This window comes from Castor canadensis, chromosome 16, assembly GCF_047511655.1.
Source record: "Castor canadensis chromosome 16, mCasCan1.hap1v2, whole genome shotgun sequence".
In the NCBI taxonomy this organism is placed as follows: domain Eukaryota; kingdom Metazoa; phylum Chordata; class Mammalia; order Rodentia; family Castoridae; genus Castor; species Castor canadensis.
This window is the reverse complement of record NC_133401.1, coordinates 19,541,932-19,564,294: the sequence shown is the minus strand read 5'-3', so window position 1 is coordinate 19,564,294 and position 22,363 is coordinate 19,541,932.

Below are 22,363 nucleotides of genomic sequence, written 5' to 3'. Positions count from 1 at the left end.
TTGTTATGGGGGACAGTCACTGAGCTCATGATCCTGCTAAGTCATTTCTTAAGGAAGACATTCACTAGTCCTCATAACCTGATGCTGAATGTATTGAAAATAGTGAATTTATGTCATATGTTTTTTAAGTGCATGGTGCTACACAGGAAGGGAAATGTAATCCCTGTTACTGTACCATAATAATAAGTGGGAGTCTCAGTATCTTATTCATTGCATTTTATATCCTCCCTCACAAGTTCTGGCCATAGTAAACTAATATCAGTTAGGTGCCACTTTTTGTATGGAACACTGAGGCCAAACTTTGCTTTGTCTTGGGTGCAGAGCTCAATGATCTACTTCTCTCCTTCCATTGGAGAATGCTGAATTTCCTCTCCCTATCATGTGTGTCAGAATTAGAAATTCTACCTGCAGTGGGATGGACCCTTTTACTGAGGGACTTGTAGGCAACTCTAGACCTTTTACCCTATGTTCTTGACAGGCCAAGCTGGAATTCATTCTTCATTTACTGGCTACCTCCTTCTCAATCTTGGTGACCCTCACTGTCCTAAAGGTCATCCACCCTGCTCAGATTCCTTTCAAAAATATAGGCTGCCCTGGATGGAAGGAGGAGGAAGAGAGGAGCAACTCAGATGGAGTTTTCCAGAACCTTTCCCCAAGTAAGAATCATTTGACAAAGTGGAAATAGTACTCAGTGCTCTGTGTTTGTTACTGAATCCTTACACACACACACACACACACACAATCTATCTCAATCTCACACAGACACATGTTAAGGCACAAAGGTTAAGGAATTCATTTTCAGGGGTGCACAAGTTTGGGGCATCCTTTGATGCATCTTTCCAAATTGCATCAGTTATCTCCACGTTGGTGACTGTGTAGTGTGCTTAATAATATTCTCCAATACTGTCAATTTTTGAAATAGTCAAGAACGTTAAAATAAAACACTACATTGTACAAGGTTGTTTCCTTTATTTCAAAGATCACAATATGTGTTTAATCCTGGTGAGTTATACACACATTTTAACAATCTTGCATATTATTTCCATGTATACAGACCAGATGTAACACAACGAAACATGAGTTCCATGGCTCCACTGGGGCAACAGCTCAGATACACAACATGAAGAGATATAAAACAGAACAGGAACAATGCAGGAATAATATGTGGGGACCATCACAGCTCAATACAGACATTGTGAAAATGACAGAGAAAAATGTTTATGCTAAGCAATCACAGTAGATGTTACCATAGATTCTTTTAGCAGACACACACAGTGGATAGTATTGAAATGTGACACTGGGTTTTCAGAGAAGCTGATGATGTTCTATTTCTATATCTGGATGCTGGTCTCATTGGGTTTTTCACTGTAAATCTACATGGAGGTTTCTGCATAACTTTTTGCTTAAAGAGTGCCAGGATCCATGGTACATACCTGTAATCCCAGCTACTTAGGAAGCATAGGTAGGTGTTTTGGGGTCTGAGGCACTATCTGAAAAAAATCAATGTACTATTTCAAAAATAACTAAAGCAGAAAGGGACAGGGTGGCATAGCTCACCTAATAGAGGGCCTACCTACCAAGCACAAGGACTTAATTTCACAACCCAGTACAGCCAAAAATTGTTTAAGGAAAAATCAGTACATACATTTGAAGGGAAGATAACCACTGCTGATATCCAATCTGAACCTATAAAGATCAAGCAGAAAATTTTTTCAAACTTCTTGACCAAGGAGAAATCACCAGGTTGAACAGAAGGGGAAGGATGTAAGTGGTAGCCATTCAGAGGCATTGCAATATTCTTAAAAGTGTCATAAGCCAAATGTATCCCAGATGGAGAAAAGCACCATAGTAAATGAAAGACAATCTCCCAACTGGACCACTGTGTCAGAATTGCTAATTGAAACTGCTTCCAGAGTAAAGCTGCTCTAAACACTCACCAACCCTACTCCATGAATATTGTTTGATAAATAACCATTTCAAAAGGTCTTGGATATATCAGTTTCTTCACAAGAAAACTGTTACTCCATTGTTGGATATCTTCTTAGAGATACAGAAATCTTGAAGATAGTGAAAATGATCAAACTAATAAACAAAATGAATTCACCAGAAACACATGGGCAGTCAAAATGGAATCATTTTGGAGTCATAGAGTAAAATAGGGGATATGTGGGTATAACTTCATGTCTCTTTTCCCTGACGATTTTAATGGCACAATGAAAAAACCAGAGCAAGGAACTCTTAATTGTAGCAAATAAAACAAGGCACAATGCTGCTGAACAATATTCATGAATTTATTTTTATTATTATGCTGGGGGTATATTGTCACATTTTCAAAATTTCTTACAATATGTAAACTATATCATAGTTTAATCCACCCCCTCTATCAGTCTCCTTTACCTCCCTCATTTCATACCTGAAATAATTTCAACAGGTATCATTTCTCTATTTTCATACATGTGCACACAGTGTTTGCACTATATTCATCCTACTACACCTTTTTCCCACATCCTCTTCCAACCCACTGATACCAACTCCCCAGACAAGACCTGCTCTGTTTACTTGATCACGGATTTTCTAAAAAACATGACATTTTTGTAAGATATTTACACTGGGAGATTCCTTGTGAATATATATTTATACGCATTCTTATGTTTGAGTATATATACACATGGAAATGCATTACAATATATCAAATGCATTGTATATATGTATTATATGTATATATAAATAAAGTCCAAATTGGTTCATCTGCTCTATTTTTCTCCTTTCTATCTAGTTCCCGTCTCATGTTGATTTCAATAGGTTTAAAGAGTATATATTCATTACTGTATAGAAAGTACATCAACCATATTCACCTTCTTAACTTCTTTCTCTTGACCTCTCTCTCATATATGACCTCCATTTGGAATGCCTTGTTTTTCATAACATGCCTGTGTTAGGTCTATATTCCACATATGAGAGAAAACATGTCACTTTTGACTTTCTGAACCTGAGTAACATCACTTAAGATGATCTTCAATTCCATCCATTTACTGTCAAATGACAAATTTTCAGTCATCTTTACGGCTGAGTAAAATTCCATTGAATATAAATACCAGATTTTCTTAAACCATTCATCAGCAGTGAGGGTTCTTGGCTGCTTCCACAGCTTAGCTATTGTAAATAATGCTGCAATAAATGCTGGATTCCAGGGTCACTTGAGAACTGTAGAGTACAGAGAAAGTAAAACTGAAGTACTGTTGCATTATATATTATAAATAAACACAAGTTCATCAATAATCCTCTGCTTTGTGGATCATTATGCATTTTCCCTTCATTTTGAGGGACTTACTTAATTTTTTTTAATTAGCATACATTAATAATACATGGAGATTTCATTGTGATAAGATAATCATTTGTACAATATTTCTTCAACAGTAGCATTGTATTTCTAAAATATTAATAACATATTTATTTATACTTCTTTCGCTATTTTGACTGTATTTCTCATCTCTTCCTAGAAAATTATCATTTAAGTACTCATCTAACACTGAGTTATCCTGTTAGGAAGATTTTATCACCCACCAACCAAACCTCATTAGCAAAATGTTACTGTTGGAAATAAAGACATTTTCTTCACAAAAGGAAACAAAGCAAATGAAATGCCATGTGCAGAGATCAAGATAGCTTTTATATGATGCACAATGCACAGGACAACACTGATAACTAGAAATTTTCTGGGTGCATATTGTTCTTAAACCATGGTTGAGAGAATGTCTGAGAGTCTATCAATCTTGTGAACTGAAGGACAATGGAAATCCAAATGACAATCTTTACTTTCTTGTGATGTCTGCAGAAAGATACTTATCAGCACATTCACCAATATAATTAGAATGGAAATGAGAAGGCACTCATTAAGGTTGTCATTCAAATTTATAAGCTAAATAAATAACTTAGACATATTGGATGTGAAATTCACACTCTGAAATTAATTCTTCTAATCATCCAGTGGTTTCATGTGTAGCAGAATCCTTCTTTGGTGAATAAAATTATCATGAATCCATCACATTTTTCCTTTCCCCCATCTCTTTAATATTTTAAAGCTATTTCTACTAGCATAAATATATACTGAATATAGGAAATTGTATTCTACATCTTCAATTAAACTTTTTTTTGCTGGCATCCATCTCTGCTACACCAATGGTATTCTAGTTATCAAGCAAGAGGCAAGAATATCTGAAGTATTTATTAAACACCCAACAGAGTCAGGGCATTATATCTCAAAATCTCATTTGATTTTTCTAACTCTTTTGTAGCATGCTGTTCCTTAGTATGACTGTTTGAAACTGTCATTCTCAGTATGGTTGTTGTTTCTGACTGCACTTTAATTGTTGAGCATATATTTTTTCTTTTATGTGAGGTACAATGGTCCCCCACAAGAGGGACATTCAACTTGTTTGTTTATTTTGTTCCTGGTCTGTGAACTCTGGAGTGACGTCTCTCACTCCTTGTCATTAACTAGTATTCTTTCTTCATTTTTCTTTTCTGCTTGTCCCACAAACTTATCTTAGAAATCCATATTCTTTCATGATATCATTATCAAGTGCATATCCCCAAATTCACTTCAAATTTCTTTCTATCAGGGTAGAGACCATGGATAAGATAACAAGGGTCACACCTGAATACAACCAGCCTCATTGGGGCACAGCCTCTTATTGGAAAACTAGTAACAGCCCCTTCCTATGATGATCAGAGGGAAAATCAAACAATTTACAGTGGAAGAAAATACCATCTCTAACCTTTATAGTCCAAAATGTACTGTATTTGACATTGGATAAAAGAAAATGAGGATTAGAAATATGCACAAGCAAGTAACCTAAAATTATGAGAGACAAAAATATAGCAAGATTTTTTCCAGTGGTACTTTCAGCATTTAGTGAGTTAAGGTATGTAGGTTAACATCATGTCACTCAAAATTGCCTGTGAAAATCGAGTGACTCAAAGCTTTTGGGGATGTGGATTCAGAACATTGAGAGAGAAGGCAAAAAAGGAGCAAGGTGCTCAATGACAATTCAGAAACAGGAATCAGAGAAACAGAGGCATCAGCATAGTTAGGATAGATATGTGTTGGAGAGTTTTGGCTTCTAAAGGGTCAACTCCTTGTGTGTAAATATCACAATGAAACCCATTTGTCCAATCAATGTACACTAATAAAAAGAGAGAACAATTAAATACAGGGCACTCATGGAGATGTTCCAGAAGCTGCTAAATCTGAGGAAACTGCAGTCAGGCGCATGCTAGGTGGCTTAGGACTATTGGTCTCATATCAAGTATAAGTTGCAGCCTTCTGTGGGAGTCTCTGCTTCTCATGGAGTTGAATGACATAACACAATAAATGCTACAGACCATGCCTACATCCTATCTTCCCAAACACAATTGGAACCTCTTTTGGTCAAGCCCAACCCAGAAATTAACCAGGAACTGTGTAAAGTGGCTTTGAGCCTTAGAAAATTGAGTGTGTGAAGTTACCAAGCTGGAATCAAACACACTTTACTCACCTGTGATTTTGACAGCTGCTTCTACTTTCTTTCTGAAGTGAGAAATATAAACTCACACTTTCATAAATAAAGATGAAATTATCCCTCACACCATGGAAAACGTGACAAATCCTGTTTACCACAGTGGATATTAAAAGACCAGTATGGTTGAGTGTGTGTGTGTGTGTGTGTTATCCCTCTTACCACCTTTAAATTAAACATTGCAAGTTAATTTATCTCTTTTAATTCAATTAAGCTCTTTTTCTTGGGTTTAATATTATTAACAATCGCTTGTTAGGTTTGGGATACATGGGGCAAAAATGATAATTTTACCATTAATCAGTATATATATAGATAGAAAGAGAGGGATGGATAATAGATGATGGATAGATAGATGATAGATAGATAGATAGATAGATAGATAGATAGATACTGACATCCATAAAACACAGGGTTTGGGGACAAGGAAAGTGGAGCTGGAATAATACAATAAAGAGAAATTTTAAAAATTAGCACAAAAATTTCAGAAGACGTAATCAAAAACAAATAAAAACCTAAGTTCATATACATCATCAACCACATTAAGTCAGGACTGACAAAATTAATTCAGAAAAAGGTAGTGTGGGAGGTCTTCCCTTGACTTGTAACAGGAACAGAACTTGGGCAAATTTACTCAGACCAAATCTCAGGTGGGATTCTTGGGAACCAGGTGAGAGGTGGATGATCCCAGAACTCCTCACTCAAGGGGGCCTTTCTTAGAAGGCATCCTTCCTCCAGGTATCTATACATTCAAAAAGCCAGCTACATGTAGTAAGCACTTAGCAAAAAGTCCATTATGAAATGGCCTTATGGCATGTCCAATTAGAAAATTAATGTAATGTCTAAATAAGAATATTCAAGTTAATGACGGTATTACAAAAGGAAAAGCAAAGTGAATCCTAAACAGAAAGAAGGAAAACAAGAAATAGCACTGAAGTCAGCCAAAACAGAAGAATAAAGTGTGGACAAAAATTTGCAGTTAACATAAGATCCAAAGTCATAAAGAAAATAAATGCATATAACTCTATAGATGGCACCATGGCTGAATAGGCTCACATAATATCTAAATTCAGCTGCTCAAAGACACCTGTTGAGAATCTGTTAATAGGTATTTTTTTCCTTTTCTATTATCATATTAATTTTGTGCTAGGGGTACCTTGTGACATTTACAAAATTTCATATTACATACCATAGTTGATTTCACCTCTCCATCATTCTCCTTTATCCCCCTCTCCTATTCTTCAAATAGTTTCAGCAGATTTCAATTTTCTGTTTTCATCCATAAGTACACAGTGTTCACAATATTCATCCTCATACACACTTTCCTTATGTAAACAGACTTAAAACACGATGTTATGATTATTCATGCCAACAATTCTGAAACTTAAGGAGACGTGGTCATACCCTACAGACTCAACTTACCATGGAAACTATGACACTAGTAGAAATTCATTAGTGTTCAGTGATCCCTGTGATGAAATAGAGTGGGGGGAGGAATTGCTCCATGAATCCCGAGGAAGTCTTCAGTGCTGCAGGATGGCAGACAAAGCAAATTAAAACATATCTGAACACCTCCTAAGGACAAAACAAGAAGCACATTCAGTTAGTTTAATTATGGATTTACTATTTCCTTTGTAGCAAAATATAACAGACATAGTGAGGAAAGGAACATGAGAAGACTCCTCCATGAACCAATGGAAGTCAAACTACACAAAAAAAATTATAACATTGAGCCTGGTGTGGGCTGGGGGTTCACAAATTTGAGACCAACTGGAGCAGAGGTACTGAGACTCTGTCTTAAAAACAAACCAAAAAATCAAATCAAAAAAGATAAAGGGATGGCTCAACTAGTAGAGCACTCAGATAGCATGGAAGGAACTGGGACTGAGGCCTTCTTTTCATTCCGCACTGCTGTAAAGTATCTTAAAATTATTTCCAGAACATGTAAAATGACTCATGTAAGTGATCAAGAGAATTATTCAAAAGATTCAAATCAATTCAAATTTCACAAGCTTCATTTTTGATGACTATTATCTCTGTTAGATTATGAGAGCAGTAATATGTGATTACCTCAATAAATACATCACGTGATGTGAGAAAATTCAACCCATATGAATGATAACAAGTGGTTTTCTTTGTGCAGCAAGGAAATTAAAAAATTTCCCATCAATTTAACAGAAATAAAACAAATAAAATGACAAGGATGAAATACCATGGTGACAGAGATATTCTGTTTAGTATGAATCAATGCAACAACAATCTATCCTTTATACATCAGCTGTCTGTATAATAAAAATTATGTCTAACAAAAGGAAAATGAACAAGTTGGTGATCCAGAAAAAAAAAACAAAGAGGGAGAAACCAAACCAAGCACATTAGATTTAAACAAAGGCCACTTAGAATTACTAGGACTGACAGTGATGGCTTGAAATGCACTCAGCAGCAAAGTAGTGCAGAGCAAAAGACCCCAGGTTACTCTGTATATGAACCAAACAGCTTTACAACCAATATCATCCAAAAAAATTACTTACTCCAAAGAACAATGTGATGTCTGGTATCAATTTGAACATGATGGTCAAAAAATTGTACACTATGAGGTGTAAGAAATTAGCATCTATGGGCTTCTTCAGATAAGGTTGGAATAAGAAGATGTACATGTATAATATGAAGAGCAGGGAGTTCCCCATAAGCCCAATGAAACATTCAGTTATGAGCAAAATGCCAAAGATGACATCACTTTGAAACATTATTCTAGTGATGTTTCATGTCTTCAATTAGGCAAGACAGGCATCCATTACACATACTTGAATATGTTGCTAAGTCATAAATGATGGTGCACATGGAAGACTGTAGGAATGAAGAGTTTAGGAAGATGAGATGGTGTTCAAATGTCAACACTTGTTTATTTCAGGATCAGGTGTGGCATTTGCAAGAATTGCTTCTTGGCATTTTTTAGAACTATAATGAAAAATGGCAAAAAATTAATGCCAACATTGTTCTGTTTAAAGTATCAGCCTGAATATATACATATTTTATACTCCAGATGCTCAGCATTTTCCAGTATTAGATTACATTCTACCTGTAAACTCATTTTTTCAGTATTAAGATCTTGCTATAGAACACCGTATTTCTAATATATTAATACTATGACATCCATTTCAACTTTATTTTTATATTTTGTCTGCATATCACAAAGTTTAAAGATAATGATTATTTTAAACACTCATCTAATAATGTTGGTAAGATTGCAGAATAAGAAAGCTACCAACTCCTATATTCCCATCACAATAAACATACTGCACCCATATACAGAAAAAGTCTATTCAGAATTTTCAGGAATCATTTATGTGTTAAATTCAGGTAGGAGCACAAGAAGCAGGTGGATGGTTTTGATTGTACAGGTCTAAAACCAGGTAATGATAGCAGTGCTGGGTTCATGTGTTGGAAAAGTCTCATTCCTCAATGGACATTATTCAAATGCCTTTGGCCTTGAGTCTGGAACCAAATCCTACAATCAAGAAGCCTAGGATGAACCATGAGCTTTGGTGCCTTGACTGAAAACTGTCTACCAATCAGCCTTGGTACTGGCACTGTCTGAAAGTTATCTTGAAACTTAGTTGCTGATAAGTTTAATATTACTTGCACAAAGACCCATGGAGAGAATTGCCCCTATCTCTGAGCCTAACATTTACCCATTCTTATGACCTTCTCTGATGGCCCTCTCAGTGTCCATTCATAGATGGATTGAAGGCCCTGTATCTGCTTCTCATCCTCTCTGTACAAATGTGGAACTGTGTTGCCTGTTCAGGGAACTGCAGAGAGATGTGTCCACCTGACCCAATACCCCATCCAATATCATATCCTGAATGTGACAATCTACACCTTCTTGTTACTGAAGCTTGCATTCCATAATTGCCCATCTGGTAAGCCATATCTGGAATCTGGTCCCAGGACACAGGCTGACTTTCCCACACATCTCATTTACCCTACATAGGATATCCCCTTTGGGGACCCAGGCTGGGGAACCCTGCTGATCATGGAGCCTTTGTGAACCTCTTCATGTATAAGCTAGAATTGTTCAATGATACAAATCAATATGCATGAGACATCAGTAAACAGAATGAAAAATAAACCCCATGGGATCACTTTAATAGGGGCAGAAAACTCATTCGATAAAATTCAATATCCATTCATTATAATAACTCTCAATAAAATAGGTAAATATGACATGTTCTTCAGATAAAGGCTACAGAGAGTAATAAACTGCAGCTGACATCATGTTAAAATGGGAAAAGTGAAAGTTGCTGTCTACATTCTGGAGAAAGACAATCACACACACTTTTGTCAGCATACTAGTAGAGTTCATCCCAGAGTAATCAGAGAAGGGAACAAAATAATGGTATCAAAATTAGAAAAAATGGAAGCTTAATCATTGCTATATGAGAAGTTTGTTCCATGTGAAATGCCCTAAGAACTCGCTGCAAATCTGGTAGAAAATTGCAGTTTATTAAATGAAGAGTCAAATCTCAGTAGCATACCTATAAGTCCATAACGAACTTCTGAAAAACAAATATACCAATTTTACTGATGACAACTACAAAAAATATCTAGAAATAAATTTAACCAGCTAAGTAGGAGAACTCTAACAAAACAACTATAAAACATTGATGAAAGAACCTGAACAGACACAAAATTAATGTATAGATGCCCTACGTTCATGGATTGGAAGTCTCATTTTCATTTAGTTGCCAAGTACACCTAGTTATTGTGAAAATGTCCATACTGAAGATTCATGCAATTTCTATTGAAATTCATATGAACATGGTACTGGCACAAATACAAGCATATAGCCCAAATGAATAGAGTAGAGACCAGAGAAGGAGGCATAGACATCTAGAATCAACTTTTTTAACAATCATGCTCAGAATTCACACTGAGAAAACAGTCTCTTCAATAAATGGTGCTGAGAAAATTGAATTCCCCATGTGCAGAGATAAGAATCCTAACCCTCATCTTATAAAACAGACTTGAAATTGACTGAAGACTTAAATGTAAAATCCAAAATTATGAAAATGCTAGAAGAAAACACTGTGTAGTGTCTTCCTAACATTAACTGAGAGGGATTTTTTTAAAGATTCCAAAACAACAGATAGCCAAGTCAAAAATATACTAATAGGATATTGTCAAACTCAAAAGCATCTTTACAAGTAATGAGAAAAAACCTCAGATTGATGAGACAACTTACAAAAAGAGAAAAAATATTTTCCAACTCTTTATCAGTATGCAGCTAACCTTCCTAAAAATGAAAATCAAAACCACAGATTTCACTCCAGTTAGAGTGACTGTTAGAAAAACAGTGTAAGATAAGTGGTGGTAATGATGGGGAGAAGAGAGCAATTATGCACTATTGGTGACAAAGTAAATTAGTACAGCCATTACGGAGGAGATTTCTAATAATACTAAAATGATATGTATCATGATAGAGCTATCCAACCTCTGAGGATATATCCAAAGGAAACAAAATCAGCCCATCATTTTTATTGCAATAATATTCACAATAACCATGTTCTTTGGACAAGGGTATACAAGTAATTCCCCTCCCATACAAGAACCTCCAAACAAGTTCTCAAGAATAGAAATTTACACATAGTGTCTCTCATGTCTGGAATCTGAACATTTGATATCACTGTAGAAGAAAGAGCAATAGTGATTTCTAGAGGCTGGGAAATGTAGAGGGAGGAGATAAAGCATGGTGGCCAACAGTTACCAAAATATGGTTGAATAAGAGTCAGAAGTTCTAGTGTTGGGCAGCACAGTGGTTTGACTACAGTTTGTGATTAAAGACAATATTTTTGAGAAGAGATACAGGAGAAGAGCTCCAAGTCTCCAAATATAAGGATCCCATAAGGGGTTGGAAATGCTAAAGTACTCTGATCTCCTCATTATATCATGGTGTCCCCACAAATATGTACATATTATTGTGTTAATTAAAAGCAAAAATAAAAAATCATTAGCATAATGTTATATCATTCACTATTAGTGAAATCAGCAGAGCCACCAGAAACTATCTGTATAAAGCTTTCCATACATGAATTAATATTTACCAAAATATGGGAAGGAATGAGGTAAGTGGTGAGCATTATGAATTGTGAACAAGACAGACACAGAAAGATATATACCACACGTTTTCACTCATGTAAGGAAAACAAAAGGTCAATATTGTAGCGTTATGAAATGTGAGAGTGGTCACTATTGATGGGAATGGGGTAAAGGGAGGGGACAGAATTAAATAAAGGTGAATTATAAATTATATGGAATTGGAAGGGTTCTGGGGGAAATCAAAGGGGTAGATCTCAGAGTTGGTGAAGTGTGGGTGGATGATCAATGCCTTCTCTCTGCTTGTATGGAAATATCACAGAGAATACCATTAAACTACACAATCAATATGTTTTGATAAGTATCACTTAGAGATCTCAAACTGTGAGGAATATGTTCTTTTCAGAACTTTTGCTTAAGCCATTAATAAAAGCTCAATATATCCACCAGAATCTTCTTGGGTAAAAGGACTCTAGATGGGAATTAGAATTTACAAAATGAGAGCAGCCACAGTGAAAGACTAGAAAAGAGGTAATTCAGAAAACTAGAGAAATCTCTAACCAGAAGAACCAGACTGGATTCAGTGAGTTGGGAAAGAAACTGGAAAATATCTAAAAGCTTTGGATAAGTGGTAAACCAGGAGCTCCTGGAGAATTAATTAATGGAAGTGCCTGGGTTAGCTATTACACCTGAAGAAGCTGCATTCAGGGCCATTGCTGAGATGTTAATATGGTACTATGTCTGTTGAGAGCTGTGTCAGTTACTGGGTCAAATACTACATTGGCAGAAAGAACAGTTTCCAGTAGTTTACAATACAAGGTAGTGACAACAATTTAGGATGACCTATTACATATTTTGTGAATCATGGAAGAGAGAAGTTTGATGTCTCCAAACACAAAGACATGATAAGGAGATTGGACTGCTAATAACATTGATTTGATCAGAACATATTCTACTACAGGTGTCAACTCAAAGTGGATTAAGGATCTTAACATAAGATCTGAAAGTTTGAAGCTCATGCAGGAAAGAGCAGGGAATACCCTGGAATTAAAAGGCATAGGATATGACATCCTTAATAGAACTATGATGTCTCATAAGCTAGAAAAAGGATTGTCAAATGGGATTATATGAAATAAAAAGCTTCTGCACAACAAAAGATATGGTCTCTAAGTTTAGGAGGCTGCTTATAGAATGAGAGAAAATCTTGCCAAAGCTGTACATTTGAAAGGAACTGATAACCAGAATATGAGGCAGCTCAAAAGACTGTACTTCCAAAAACTCAATGATCCAATGAATAAATGTGCAAAAGAATGGAACATAGTTTTTTCAAAGGAAGAAGTCTAAGTGGCTAAAAAACACATGAATAGGTGCTCAACATCCCTAATGTTGTAAAGGAAATGGAAATCAAAACCATGTTAAGGTTTCAGATCACTCTTGTTAGACTGGCTACCATCAAGGACACAAACAACAACAAATGTTAATGAGGATGTGTGGAAAAAGGAACCATCATATACTGTTGGTGGGAATGTAAATTAGTAAAACCACAATGGAAAACAGTATGGAAGCTCCTCAATAAACTAAAAACAGAACTACTATATGATCTAGCCATACCACTACTAATGATGTACCCAAAAGAGTGTGAGTCAGGTTATAACAATGATAACTGCACACCCATGTTTATTGCAGTGCTATTCACAATAGCCAAGTATGGAAACAGCCAAGATCTCCCACTACTGAGAAATGGATTAAAAACGTGATATTTATGTACAATGGAATTTTATGCAGTCACAGACAAGAATAAAATTTTGTCATTTGTAGGTAAATGGATAGAATTGGAGGACATCTTTTTAAGTGAAATAAGCCAGGTTCAGAAGGCCAACAGCTGCATACATTCTCTCATATGTGAAATACAGACCTTATACAAATACAGAAATATTATGCAAAACACATTACACTAAGGGGAGGTCACGTACAAGAGGAGTTTGATAAATGAAGGAAGTTAAAAGGTAAATATAAATGATGTACTGTCTATACAAGAATAAATATAGTATTCTAAACAAGCAAAATCTCATTTTATTCATTTTCTCTTATACGAAATCAGAGAACAGGAGGGTGAAACAGATCCTGTGTATGTGGGGGCACTGGTAACTGTGGGATGGGGAGAATGTGGAGGAACTCTGTATGAAGGTGCATATACTGTGCTCACATGTATGTAATTGGAAAATGATACCTATTGAAAATATGGGGGTAGATATGTGGCAAGGGGCAGATAAAGGAGAATGGTCGAGGGGTGAATTCAACTGTGATATATTCAATATATTTTAAGAACTTTTGAAAATACCACAATGGTCCCATATCCAGCACAACCATAAAAAGAATGAAATAGCACACTGAATTTCATGAACATCAAAGAATACGTGTGTTAGTTTAAAACATTCCAAAAATTTAAAAAACTTTGACTCTCACCTTCTTAACTCTACATGGCTTGACTTGTAGCCACTTCTATCTGCAAAGATTCATGGGAGGTTTTTTGTAGGATGTTGCTCTTAATCCTACATAAGAGATAGTGCCATGCTGATAAGCTGAAATCAATCACAGTCCCTTCCATGGTCAGTTTTACAACCTTATCTCCCTCTTTTATTTCCAAGTAGGAGAAAAGCAAAATCATGCTTTGAAAGAGCATAATGCAGCTGTTCCTCAGAAATATGAAAACCTAAGACTCTGTCCCAAAGAGGATAAGCAAAGTCCTATATTATACTCATGTATTATTGCTGACCATAAAACTTCTGACAACCTCTAAATACAATTCTGATAAATAGTAATGAAAATAGTAACCAACAGTATGCTGGATATTGGGAGATAGGGGAAGTGGAAAAAAGACAAAGCATGTAAGTGTATTTGATGGAGACATTGTATGTGTGTGTGTGCACGTGTGTGTATGTTTGTGTATGTGTGGAGAGAGAGAGAGAAACCTGAGGTACAGAAAAGAGATTCATGCTAAGAAAGATTTCCGAGAGAAGAAAGAGAATAAACAATAGAAACCAAGTCACAAAAACGAAATCCAATCATAGAAACAATTACAACCAATGAAAATGAATCAACACACTAGAGCAAAATCAGAGAACACTCATTTCTCTGCTGTCCTAAATGCTCACACTTTGATTACAAAGACACAGATCACATGCAATAATTATCAAGGAAAGGAGGGTGTCACTAAGAGAATATTAGCCAGGTACAGTGGTACATGTCTATAATTCCAATACTTGGGAGGGTGAGGCAGAAAGTCACTATTTTACTGTGAAACCCTGTTAATCAAAACATAAAGAATGAAATTGTTCCAAAGTTCAGTTTCTTATTTCCTACATGCTATATGATGCAACGTACAGAAAGTATAAATAGAATGTATACATACATGCAAATCACAGGCTAATTATTAGAAAATCCAGGATGACTCTGAACACCTGCGTGTACTTCCACAATTAACATCTCCTTTCCTTTATCCCTGTGTGAGTCTTTGAGTGCATTAGGTATTTTCCTTTCCTTTAAAGATCACTTCATCACATATTAAATATAACATGGTTATTTATGGCTCCTTGCTTTCTAATGATAGAGTCTCTGTGTCAGACTTATTGTAAACCTTAGATTTTAATGTTCCCCAGTATTTTTGTGAAATTGGGGAAGTTTAAATAGATAGCTTCAATTCATTCATTTCCCCTGCTGCTTTATGTGCAGTTTAATGAATTTGCCATGTTTTCACCCATTCTAGAGTGGTGTACATGTGTAATAAGAAAAGAAAAATTCCCCCAAAAAACAGAAATGACATTTTCAGAAGCAGGTTATGGTATTTTCAGAAGAAGAAGAAAAAATATAGGGATAGGGGGGTTGTATATGGAAATATTGGCTAATGCTCCAGAAACAACAGCAGAACAAACACTTTCAAGAGTATAAAAGGAACATTCTTATGTGTGGGTAACCCTCAGGACCCCCACAGCCTCTTGCAAAAGAGCAGAGTCACAGCTGTTTTTGTGCAACAGCCCTAAGAAAGATTGCAACAGTCCAAAAGGATAGTTGCTGAACTCCCCTGTTCTCTCTCTCTGTGTGGGACCGGGAAAACCCAGTCCCGAGAACATGATGTTCCACACTTGGGCTCATAGCCATAGCAACGTGACAGCCAATCCCAGTACAGAGGTCAAGAGAAACCTGGAGACTGTCACGTACTCTTTCTTGCTTGTCTGTACTGCTTAAATACACTATTCAGAAAATAAACTATGCCATTGTTGCCTGGCACAACCCCAAGTTCGTGTCAATATTCACCACTCAAGCACCCAAGACCAGAGTCAGAGCCCCCACTGCAGCTGGACTGTGACACTTGTGGACTGATCATGTGATGAGCCCACAAATTTGAGAAGGTCTAAGTCACAAAAGATATCTTTTCCAACAACTATGGCTTCAAACTTATGAATCAATTTCAGAAAGAAAATTATAAAATTCATAGACACGTTGAAATTATATAATACATTCCTGAATGATGAATAATCAAGGAAGAAAGCAAAAGGAAATCAAAAGTCCACCAGAGATGATGAAAGAGAAACGCTGTGTATCAAAATTTATGGAAGTCAGCAGAAGTAGTTTTAAGATGGAAACTCATATTGACAGATATCAAGAGTAATAAGAAATACAAGGTCTGGAGGCATGGCTCAATGGTACAGTGACTACCTTTGGAGCACAAACTTCTGAGTTCAAACCACAGCAAGAAAGGAAGGAAGGAAGGAAGAAAGGAAGGATTTCAAATGTGCAAGTTAACATCACACCACAGAAATAGAAACAGAACGTCAAAAGAAGCCCAACTTTATTAGAGGAAAGAAGCAATGAAGAGTAGACCAGAAGGAAATGAAACAGAGAAAAATAATAGAAAAGATCAATAGAAGCAAGGGTTGGTTTAAGTCCAAATGATAACCAAAACTGTTAAACAATTACCTAGACTGTATCACAAAAGAGAGGACTCAAGCAAAGGAAACACATTACATCTAATTTCCCAGAAATGAGAAAAGACTACTGTTGAAAAGTGAATTTAAAAAATTGAGAGCTGAGAAGAAATGAGTAAATGTGTAGATACATATGACTCCAAGAGTGAATTGTGAATAAGTTGAAAATGTAAACAGACCACAATTTACAAAGAATCCTAAAAGGTTGATTAAAAACCTCTCCTCACAGATGAGCCTAGGATCAGATGGCTTCACTGGAGAATTCTGCCAGATACTTATGAGAAATGAATAGCATGGCTTCTGAAGCATGACCAAAATTAGAAGAGGAAGAAACACTTCCAAATTCATTTTATAAGGCCAGCATTATGTCCACATGAAAGTTATGTAAAAAAAAACCCAAAAGAGAAATTATATGTCAATATCCACATTTAATGTCAATGCAAAACACCTTTAAAAAGTTCAGGAAACACAACTCACAACATATCAATTCAAATTGATGAAGTGTGAATTATCCCTGGAATGCAAGAATGTTTCAACATAATTGAATCTATAATGGAACACATCATATCAACAGAATGAAAGATCAAAGTTACAAGACAGCCCCATTAGATGCAGACAAAATTAAACAGAACTATTACATTTGAAAAATCCTAGGGACTTTCCTGAATGCTGGGTAAGAGCAGGAAGAGTAGCAGTTGCCTAGAAAACTCCATGCTGCATACATCTCCATGCTGTTTCTTGCTCTCCCAAGCTGGGCCTCAACTTACCTGAGAATGGGAATTAAAAATCACTTACCATTTTGGGGAGCATAGGCAATGCCACCAAGGACAATTTTTTAAAGATTTATAGGAAACTGTAAGAATCCAAATGATGGAGAGAAGGTTAAACATATTTGTCATCCTTACAACAGTCTGACATGTTCCACAGAAAGGAAATTACGTGATAAAGAAGAAAGCAGGCCCAGATGGCTTGGGAAGACGTGGACCACAAGGTGAGCTAAGTGGTATGCAGTACTCCCACAGACAATTCTGGGCCAGATCAGCATAGCCCCCTGTACAGACTGACCCCACCCAGGGAAAAAAGAGAAATTGAATAATAAGCAATAACAACAAAAAAGACAAGCAGCAAAGAGGGTGGCACACCCTGAGCACCAAAGTGGAGGGGAGGGTAAATCCCTAACAAACTGGCTGGAGAAGGCAGGAGCGGCGGAACATGCACAACAATCAGGAGCGGGAAAGCTTGTAAAAGCGGCAGTGGGAGGAAACTTCCACAGGAGAGGAGGGAAGACCCACTTCCCATGTGAACTGTAAGTAAACACACCAGCCTGTGAAAGCTGGTGCAGTGTCACCTCCCCCAGTGGGCTTAGAAAGGGGAAAGCTTGTAGCAGTGGCATCGGGCCCAGGAGAATTCTGATTAAACAAAGCCTGCGGGGGCCAGGTGAGTGCTAAGCTCATTCCTGAGATCTGCATAAATAAATTCTCCAGCAACAACAAGATGACAGCAACAGGTACAGCTACAGCCACAGATAGCCATTCACAGAACTGTCTCCAGACTTTTTTTTTCTCTCTCCCTTTGATGAGACAATAACCGAACAACACCTGCAGGCTGAAAAACTTACAGAATCTGTATTGCATTTGAACTGGGGACACTTTGTGGGTTTTTTTTTTGTTTTGTGCTGGGTTTTTTTGTTTTGTTTTTATTAGTTTGGGTTCCCCTTTGATGAGACAACGATAGAACTATTTCTGAGACACCAACTCCAGGACTGGAGGCTGAGGGACAAACACCAAAATTATTAAGACTGAAACATTATTGCATTTGAACTTGGAGGTATTTTAATTTTTTTTTCTATTTTCATTTATTTATTTTTTATTTTTCTTTTCTTTTTTTTTAAATTTTCAATCCTCTCTCTGTCTCTCTAATGCCTGTTCACCTTACTATTGATTAGTACACTATCTCTTCCTGTTTATAACTTTGAAACTTTTTTGTTGTTTCTTTGTTTTGTTTGTTTCTACTTGTTTGTTTTTCCCTTTTTCTTTAACTTCTTTGCTTTCCATCTCCTCTCAGCCTTCCATTCTAAATATCACCATTGTTATTACAAGCTAGAAAATACTCAATTGCACACAGTACAGGGACAATAACAACACAATGGGCAATGATGGGAAGACAGAAAAAAACAGGGAAGTCAGTTTCTCCACAGCAAAAATTAGTACAGGAACCAGAGCGAAATGAAGAAAACAGATAAACAGATACAGACTCCAACAAAACAAAGATAAACTATGCTAAAGTACCCAATGAAGCCCACAAGAACAACCTAAAAGAAGAAATGCTACAGGTAATCAATGAGAATTTTATACAGATGATACTGAATATGGTCAACCAAAATGTGCAAGAGACAGTCAAGAAATTCCAAGACAACAAAAACAGAGAACTTGAAAAAGCACAAGAAGAAATAAAAGAAACCATAGAAGCACTATATAAACACCAAAGTGAAACAAAGAACATGATTAATAAAGAGATAAATGACCTCAGGAAAAAAATAGACAACAAAACAAAATGGAATGCCAATGCAGCAGAATAGAACAAACAGAAGACAGAATCTCAGAACTTGAAGATGAAAAAGTAGTTAAAGGAAAAACCGAAGAACTATTAGTTAAACAACTCAAGACCTGTGAAAAGAAAATGCAAGGGCTCACTGACTCCATCAAAGGACCAAACATGAGAATCATGGGCATTGAAGAAGGAGAAGAGGTGTAAGCAAAGGGAATGTATAATATATTCAACAAAATAATAACAGAAAATGTCCCAAATCTTGAGAAAGATATTCCCGTATAGATGCAAGAGGCCTCCAGAACACCAAACAGACCAGATCAAAATAGAAATACCCCATGGCATGTCATCACTAAAAGAACAAGTACAGAAACTGGGGAAAGAATATTGAAGGCTGTAAGAGAGTAAAAACAAGTAACATACAAAGGTAAACCCATCAAAATCAAAGCAGACTTCTCAACAGAAACATTGAAAGCAAGAAGAACTTGGAGTGAGATCTTCTGCGCACTGAATGAAAATAACTTCAACCTCAGGATACTCTACCCAGCAAAACTATCATTCAAAGCAGATGGAGCAAGAAAAGACTTCCAAGATAAACAGAAACTAAAACAATATGTGACCACAAAGCCACCACTACAAAAGATTCTTCAAGGGATTCTGCACACAGAAAGTGAAACCCAACATAACCATGAAAGGGCAGGCAGCACCAAATTACAGGAAAAGGAAAAGCTAGAAAGTACAGAGTAACCTCAACTTAAGTACACACAATCAAACCTTCAAACAATTAAGACAATTAAATGACAGGAATCACCACATATCTATCAGTAGTAACACTTAATGTTAATGGACTTAATTCCCCCATCAAAAGGCACCTTTTGATGAAATGGAACAAAAAGGAAGATCCAACAATTTGTTGCTTACAGGAGACCCATCTTACTGACAGAAATAAGCATAGGCTTAGGATGAAAGGCTGGAAGAAGATTTACCAGGCAGTGGCCCCCCAAAACAGGCAGGAGTAGCAATATTTATGTCTGACAAAGTAGACTTCAAACCTACATTGATCAAACGAGATAAAGAAGGACATTCCATACTAATAAAAGGGGAAATAGACAAAAATGAAATAACAATTATCAACCTATATGCACAAAATGTCAATGCACCCACTTTCATCAAACAAACTCTGAAGGACCTAAAAGCATATATTAACAACAAAACAGTGATTGTGGGAAACTTTTACACCCAATTATCATCAATAGATTGGTCATCCAAACAAAAATTCAATAAAGAGATCCTAGATCTAAAATATACCATAGATCAAATGGACCTACTTGATGTCTACAGAACATTTCATCCAACTTCTACTCACTATACATTCTTCTCAGCAGCCCATGGAACCTTTTCCAAAATAGATAATATCCTAGGGCACAAAGCAAGCCTCAGCAAATATAAGAAAAGAGAAATTATACCATGCTTTCTATATGATTACAATGCAATAAAATTAGAACTCAACAACAAAAATAAAGAAAAAAAACATGCAAACAGTTGGAAACTGAATAACTCATTACTTAATGAACAATGGGTCATTGATGAAATAAAAGAGGGAATTAAAAAGTCCCTGGAAGTCAATGAAAATGAAAACACAACCTACCAGAACCTATGGGACACAGCAAAGGCAGTCCTGAGAGGAAAGTTTATAGCCATGAGTGAATATATTAAAAAGAATGAAAGAAACCAAATCAATGACCTAATGATACATCTCAAACTCCTAGAAAAACAAGAACAAGCAAATCCCAAAACAAGTAGAAGGAGAGAAATAATAAAAATAAGAGCTGAAATCAATGAAATAGAAACCAAAAAAACCATACAAAGAATGAATGAAGGAAAAAGTTGGTTCTTTGAAAAAATAAACAAGATTGACAGACCCCTGGCAAACCTGACTAAAATGAGGAGAGAAAAAACCCAAATTAGTAGAATCAGGAATGCAAAAGGAGAGATAACAACAAATAGCTTCGAAGTCCAAGAAATCATCAGAGACTACTTCAACACCCATATTCAAATAAATTAGAAAATCTTAAATAAATGTACAGATTACTAGATACATATGATCATCCAAAACTGAACCAAGAGGATGTTAATCACCTGAATAGACCTATAATACAAAATAAAATTGAAGCAGCAATCAAGAGTCTCCCCAAAAAGAAAAGTCCAGGAACTGATGGATTCTCTGCTGATTCTATGAGACCTTTAAAGAAGTACTGAAACCAACCCTCCTTAAACTGTTCCATGAAATAGAAAGGGAAGGAAAACTGCCTAACACATTTTATGAAGCCAGTATTACACTTATCCCAAATCAGGCAAAGACACCTCCAAAAAGGAGAACTATAGGCCAATCTCCTTAATGAACATTGATGCAAAAGTCCTCAATCAAATAATGGCAAATAGAATTCAACAACACATCAAAAAGATCATTCACCACGACCAAGTAGGCTTCATCCCAGGGATGCAGGGGTGGTTCAATATACAAAAATCAATAAATGTAATAAAGCACATTAACAGTAGAAAAGACAAAAACCACTTGATCATCTCAATAGATGCAAGAAAAAGCCTTTGATAAGATCCAACATCATTTCATGATAAAAGCTCTAAGAAAACTAGGAATAGAAAGAAAGTACCTCAACACTATAAAGGCCATATATGACAAACCTACAGCCAGCATTATACTTAACAGAGAAAAACTGAAACCATTCCCTCTAAAATCAGGAGGTAGACAAGGATGCCCACTATCTCCACTCCTATTCAACATAGTACTGGAATTCCTAGCCAGAGCAATCAGGCAAGAAGAAGGAATAAAAGGAATACAAACAGGTAAAGAAACTGTCAAAATATCCCTATTTGCAGATGACATGATCCTATACCTTAAAGACCCAGAAAACTCTACTCAAAAGCTCCTAGACACCATCAATAGCTACAGCAAGGTAGCAGGATATAATACCAACATAGAAAAATCATTAGCATTTCTATACACTAATAATGAACAAACTGAGAAAGAATATATGAAAACAATTCCATTTACAATAGCCTCAAAAAAAATCAAATACCTAGGTGTAAACCTAACAAAGAATGTGATCGACCTCTACATGGAAAACTATAAACTTCTGAAGAAAGAGATTAAGGAAGACT